Source organism: Macaca mulatta, chromosome 3 (assembly GCF_049350105.2).
Source record: "Macaca mulatta isolate MMU2019108-1 chromosome 3, T2T-MMU8v2.0, whole genome shotgun sequence".
In the NCBI taxonomy this organism is placed as follows: Eukaryota; Metazoa; Chordata; class Mammalia; order Primates; family Cercopithecidae; genus Macaca; species Macaca mulatta.
Window position 1 is genome coordinate 181675821 of NC_133408.1, and position 6000 is coordinate 181681820.

General features: G+C 39.5%; 1 protein-coding gene across 1 annotated transcript in view; it reads right to left on the bottom strand.

The window, feature by feature from the left end:
• The window catches only part of PRSS37 (serine protease 37), a 28639-nt gene extending 22639 nt beyond the window's left edge, over window positions 1-6000 (bottom strand). Inside the window, exon 1 of the mRNA XM_077994638.1 lies at window positions 5882-6000. The gene's annotated coding sequence lies outside the window, so the exon portion shown is untranslated. The remainder of the gene's footprint in view (window positions 1-5881) is intronic.

Consider the following 6000-nt stretch of genomic DNA (forward strand, 5'->3'; position numbering starts at 1 on the left):
GAGTTGATGGGTGCAGCAAACCAACGTGACACATGTATACCTATGTAACAAATCTGCACATTGTGCACATGTACCCTAGATCTTAAAGTATAGTAAAAGAAAAAAAAAATTCACAATAAAAAAAAGAAATGCTTTTCAAAACAAAAGGGTGGAGCATGTCAAAGGGATACAGGACCCAACCCGAGTCTCAGTCTTAGTCCCTGTGGGATGCTATAATGGAATACTATAGACTGCATAGCTGATACATAATAGAAATGTACTGCTCACAGCACTTGAGGCTGAGAAATTCAAGATTAAAGCACTAGCACATGTGGTGTCTGGTGGTGGTAGAAGGAGCAAGGGAGGTCACTGGGGTAGTTTTTAATAGAGTGACTAATCACACTTATAAGGGTTCTTTCATCATGACCTAATCACCTTCCAAAAGTCCAACCTCTGAATGCCATCATCTTGGAGACTGTGTTTCAAGAATTTGGGGGGAACACAAATATTCAGTCTATAGCAGCTCCCAATGGCCAAAGCTAGAAAAATTTAGCAAATTAAATGACGTAGTTTGTATAACTTATAAAATATTGATATTTTATAAATATGTAATATAAATGAATGAATGAATAAAGAAAGAATTTAAGAAATTACTTTTCTTTTTCAGAACTGCTTTGGCTATTCTCTAACCATTGCCTTTCCATGTAAATATTGAAATCGGTCTGTAGGTATCCACTAAAAACTTGCTGACATTTTGATTAGGAATGTATTGAAACCTTAGATCAAATTGTCCTAAAGCCTCAAGGAATAGGATTCTTTCAATTCATGTGTAATTCTAAATGTTTACCCTGACCGCATGGTCGAATGGCAATCCTTTGGTGGTCGGAAGTCAATCCCTAATTTTTTCTGTCTACCATACATGTTCTCAAGTCTTATTTTTAATTTAGGCATATTTATCTCTTCTCCATAGCATCAGGCTTCCTCACAAGTCTTCCATCAGTGTGTGCCAGTGACTTTATGCTTAAATCTTATATCTTTCTATTGCCATGACAGCAGTGTACAAAACTATCTAACAGGCTTTACAACTCCTCAGAAGCCATGTTCATTTATCAGATCATTATTTTAGAATTGTCATCCATTTTAGTTCCTATAGCTTCAATCCAAAGAGTTAATATTGTTTTTGAATATCATGCCTGATGTCATCTTTTCCACTCAGGTACACTATCAGTGGTTAGCAACTCTGAGCTTATTATAGACTCTGCATCAGAGGAGTCTACCCAAACTTGGAGTCTCCCTATTCAAAAGAACTGCCTAAACAGTTATTTTTATACTCACATACTCATTTTTATATGTAAATACTTATATAATTTTCTATTAATAACCCTTGGACTCCAAACTAAAAGGAAACAGCTGAAACCAAAGGGACACAAGAAAGCATCTGTATAGCTCATGTATAGTAAATCTACCTTCTGCACTATCTTCCCTTAGAAAATTATTTCCAGAATTTTCATTGTTCATTTTCTGTTTAGGTCATAATCTTCTATTCACCATGTCAAATGATCTTATATTAGCAAACAAGTAGGCAGAAGTTCCCAACTTTTCAGATCACAATATGGACCTACATGGATAGTAAGTAGTCATAACATAGAACATGTTTTGATTACATGTATCTTTCAAGTGTGTATTTGTGCTATTGTAGTGAATATAAACAGAAGTTTGTGTAAAAATAGTGTTGAATTTGTGGTAGTTTTTGCCAAGAAAATGTTTTTAATTGTACTTTCATCATTAACTGTGATGTTTTAACTATATTTATATTTTTAATTTAAATATTTAAAAATCATAATCATATAGGCATAGATAAAAACAATTTCAAGTAATTGTAAGTGATTGATATAGAAAGATGGCAGATTGTTTCTCTTTCCCATTTTACTCATGGTACTACTCCAGAGTCAAACACCTCCAACTATTTTTTTGGTACATATTTAGTAATAATATGCTTATATAAATATTTCTTTTTTTTTTTTTTTTTTTTTTGAGACGGAGTCTCGCTGTGTCTCCCAGGCTGGAGTGCAGTGGCGTGATCTCGGCTCACTGCAAGCTCCGCCTCCCGGGTTCACGCCATTCTCCCGCCTCAGCCTCCCAAGTAGCTGAGACTACAGGCGCCCGCCACCACGCCCGGCTAGTTTTTTGTATTTTTAGTAGAGACGGGGTTTCACCATGTTAGCCAGGATAGTCTCGATCTCCTGACCTCGTGATCCACCCGCCTCGGCCTCCCAAAGTGCTGGGATTACAGGCTTGAGCCACCGCGCCCGGCCATAAATATTTCTTAATTTATCAACTTTATTCTTTCTGTAATTAATAAGTTACTTATTAATTTTTAACTGCAATTCCTTCCCCCCCTCCCCAAATAGTTCTACACGCATCCCAAACTTAAACCTAACAAAGCTCTGGCTTTGTGTTCTGTAGGCCTGGTATAGAGCTCTTGTCCAGGGACATCCATTCACAGTTCTCATGCGATGGCTTTCATTTTACCAACTTTACTGTCTTCTTCTTTTTTGGTTTGCTTCCAAGTTTTGATGAAGCAGAGCTTCTAGCATCTTTTTATGTTGCTACTTTTAGAATCCTCTCTTTATCTTAGGTCTGCTACTGATTATAGTATGTCATGGGGTATCTCATTTGGATTGAATCTGATACTTCATATCTTATACCTAGATAGTTACATCTTTCTCTAGGTTTGGAAAGTTTTCTACTATTGTTTCTTTACTATACTATTATATTATATACTATACTATACTATACTATTTATACCCCTTTCACTTTCTATGCCTTCTTTTGAGTCCTGATGATCCATACTTTTGGTCTTTTGATATTATCCCATAAGATTTTAAAATTTCTTTTCATTCTGTTTTTTACTCGTGCTCTATATTGTTAAATACTTTGAGTTCACAGATTATTTCTTCTGTTTGGTCAATTCTGCTGTTGATGTTATGTATTGGGATTTAAAATTTAGTTTATTATATATTTCAGCTTCAGGATTTCCTTTTTAATTTCTATTTATCTGTTAAGTTTCTCATTAATTTTTATATTGTTTTTCTATATTTTCTTGAGATTCTCTAAGCTTCATTAAAATAGGAACTTTGAATTCTTTGTTAGGCTGTTCTTCCAGCTCCATCTCTTTAGGTTCAGTCAGTGGCACTTTATTTTGTTCAATGGCACCTTATTTTGCCTGCTTAGTGATGTCATGATTCTCTGATTTTTCTTGACCTTGTGGCTGTGTGTCAATGTTTGTACAGTGAAATACAGACTTAACGCAGTCTTCACAGTCTGCCTTTGTTTTCCCGTGTTCTTCAACAGTAAGCTAGTTTTGAGAGATTCAGGGCAGGTTTACTGGTAGAGTCCCTGTGCTTGTGATTGCTTCATCTGTTGCATCACTAGGGGGTGCTCTAAGGCCAGGCTGCCACAGAAGGAATCCCATGGCCGCTGAGGTTGATGTAGCCTTGGCTCTCACTGAAATCATATGGCCATTGAGATTTGTAGCACTGAGGCCTGACCAAGACCTGTGGCTTCTATGGCCTACCTTTTCTTAGGATTGCCTTGGCTATTCGGGATCTTTTTCTTGGTTCTCTATGAATTTTAAAGTAGTTTTTTTTTCCAGTTCTGTGAAGAATGTCATTGGTAGTTTAGTAGGAATAACACTGAATCTATACGTTGCTTTAGGCATTAAGGCCATTTTAATGATATTGATTCTTCCTATCCACAAGCATGTAACGTTTTTCCATTTGTTTGTGTAACGTCTGATTTTTTTTTAGCAGCGTTTTTCAGTTTTCTTTGCAGAGATCTTTCATTTTCCTGGTTAGCTGTATTCTTGGGGCGGGGGAGGTGTGTGTGTGTGTGTGTGTGTGTGTGTGTGTGTGTGGCAACTGTGAATATAATTGCATTCCTCATTTGGCTTTCAGATTGACTGTTGTTGTTGTATAGGAGTGCATCATGTCATCTGCAAACAGGGATAGTTTAATTTCTTCTCTTCCTACTTAGGTGTCTTACTTCTTTCTCTTGCCTGATTGCTCTGGCCAGGACTTCCAATATTATGTTAAATAGGAGTGGTGAGAGAGAGTTTCTTGTTTTGGCTTTCAAGGTGAATGCTTCTAGCTTTTGCCCATTCAGTATGATGTTAGCTGTCGGTTTGTCATAGACGGCTCTTATTATTTTGAGGTATGTTCCTTCATTTATTGAGAGTTTATTGAGAGTTTTTAACATGATGGGATTTTGAATATTATCCCAAACCTTTTCTCCCTCTATTGAGATAATCATGTGGTTTTTATGTTTAGTTCTGTTTATGTGATAAATCACATTTATTGATTTGTATTATTGAAACAACTTTGCATCCCAGGGATAAAGCCTACTTGACCGTGGAGGATTAGCGTTTAGATGTGTTGCTGGATTCAGTTGGCCAATATTTTGTTGAGAATTTTTGCATCTATCTTCATCAAGGATGTTGGCTTGAAGTTTTCTTTTTTGTTTTGTTTCTGCCAAATTTTGGTATCAGGATAATGCTAGCCTCATAGAATGAGTTAGGGAGTAATTCCTCCTCTTCAGTTTTTTGGAATAGTTACATTAGGAATGGTACCAGCTCTTCTTTATACATCTAGTAGAATTCGGCTATGAATCTGTCTGGTCCTGGAGATTTTCTGATTGGTAGGCCTTTTATTACTGATTCAATTTTGGAATTCATTATTAGTCTGTTCATAAATTTAATTTCTTTCTGGTACAATCTTGTTAGGCTGTATGTTTCCAGGAATTTACATGTTTCTTCTAGGTTTTGTAGCTTGTGTGCATAGCAGTGTTCATAGTAGTCTCTGAGGGTTTTTTGTACTTCTGTGGGGTCAGTGGTAATATCTCCTTTGTCATTTCTGATTGTATTTGGATCTTCTCTCTTCTTGGATCTTTGGATCTTCTCTCTTCTACAGTGGTAGAAGCAGCAGGGTTCTGGAGTGTAGGTACCCCTGCTGGCAACTTTATACAGAGTTGCACTGGTGGTGGTGGTAGCACAGTGGTAGGCAGCTGATAGGTGCAGGTCTGTGTGCATTTTCTGTGTGCCTCAGGCAAGAGTGGTAGCTCAGGATGGGGGAGATTTCACTGTTCTCTGTGCCTAGTTTCACTTCTGTGGCAGTGTTGGCACAAAGGCAGGGTGCTGGCAGGAGCAGGACTGGCTGTGTGCCTACCAAGGCTTTGACTGCAATGGTGGTCTTGTGGGGAAAGGGGGAGTGGAGTGTACTCCCATTGCAGCAGTGGCATTGTGGGGTGCATGCACACAGGCTTGCTGGCAGTGCAAGGAAGGCCAAACCTGCCTGTGCACACTCATACCAGCAAGGCAATGTGAAGGGTTTCTGTGGGCACTGAGAAAGCTACAGTGGGGGGAGGGAGCAGGCAGGCTGCTGAGTGGCCACAGGGGCTGCCTCAGTGGAGTTCTCTGCTAGCCAGGTACTGTCCATCAGCACAGGAGCTATGGTTTGGGTCCCCAAGACACCCAAGGCTGCCCTCTAAGCAGGTGCTACCAGACTGGGGCCCCAGGAGATGCCAGCAGACCCAGGGGTGCTCAGTTCAGAGCAGTCCTATCTGATGGCCAAGATTGCCCTGCAGAATTTAGGTCTGACCTTCCCCCTAGGGTTAAATTCTCTTATGGTAGCAAATAGAACTTGGAGAGATGTACTTCCCTGGACATGCTCCACTATAGACGCTCCCGCACCAAACCTGGGCTCACCTTCAGCTGGTGTGCTGCCCCTACCACTTCTCTAAGTAGCATTCCCTGTCAACTCAGGTGTCCATGGTGGTCAATGTGTCTCCTGCCAGGATTGCAAAGTCCCATGGTAAGAACAGGTTGCTCCTTGCCAGTTCAACTCACCTGTTTCCCTGGAGTCGTGTGGGACCAGAAGTCAGTCTCAATGCATGGTAGCTCTGTGCAGCTCCCAGTTTCCCAGCTTCCTTCCCCTTTAGAACAGCTTCTGTGTCTTTCCTCTGTTC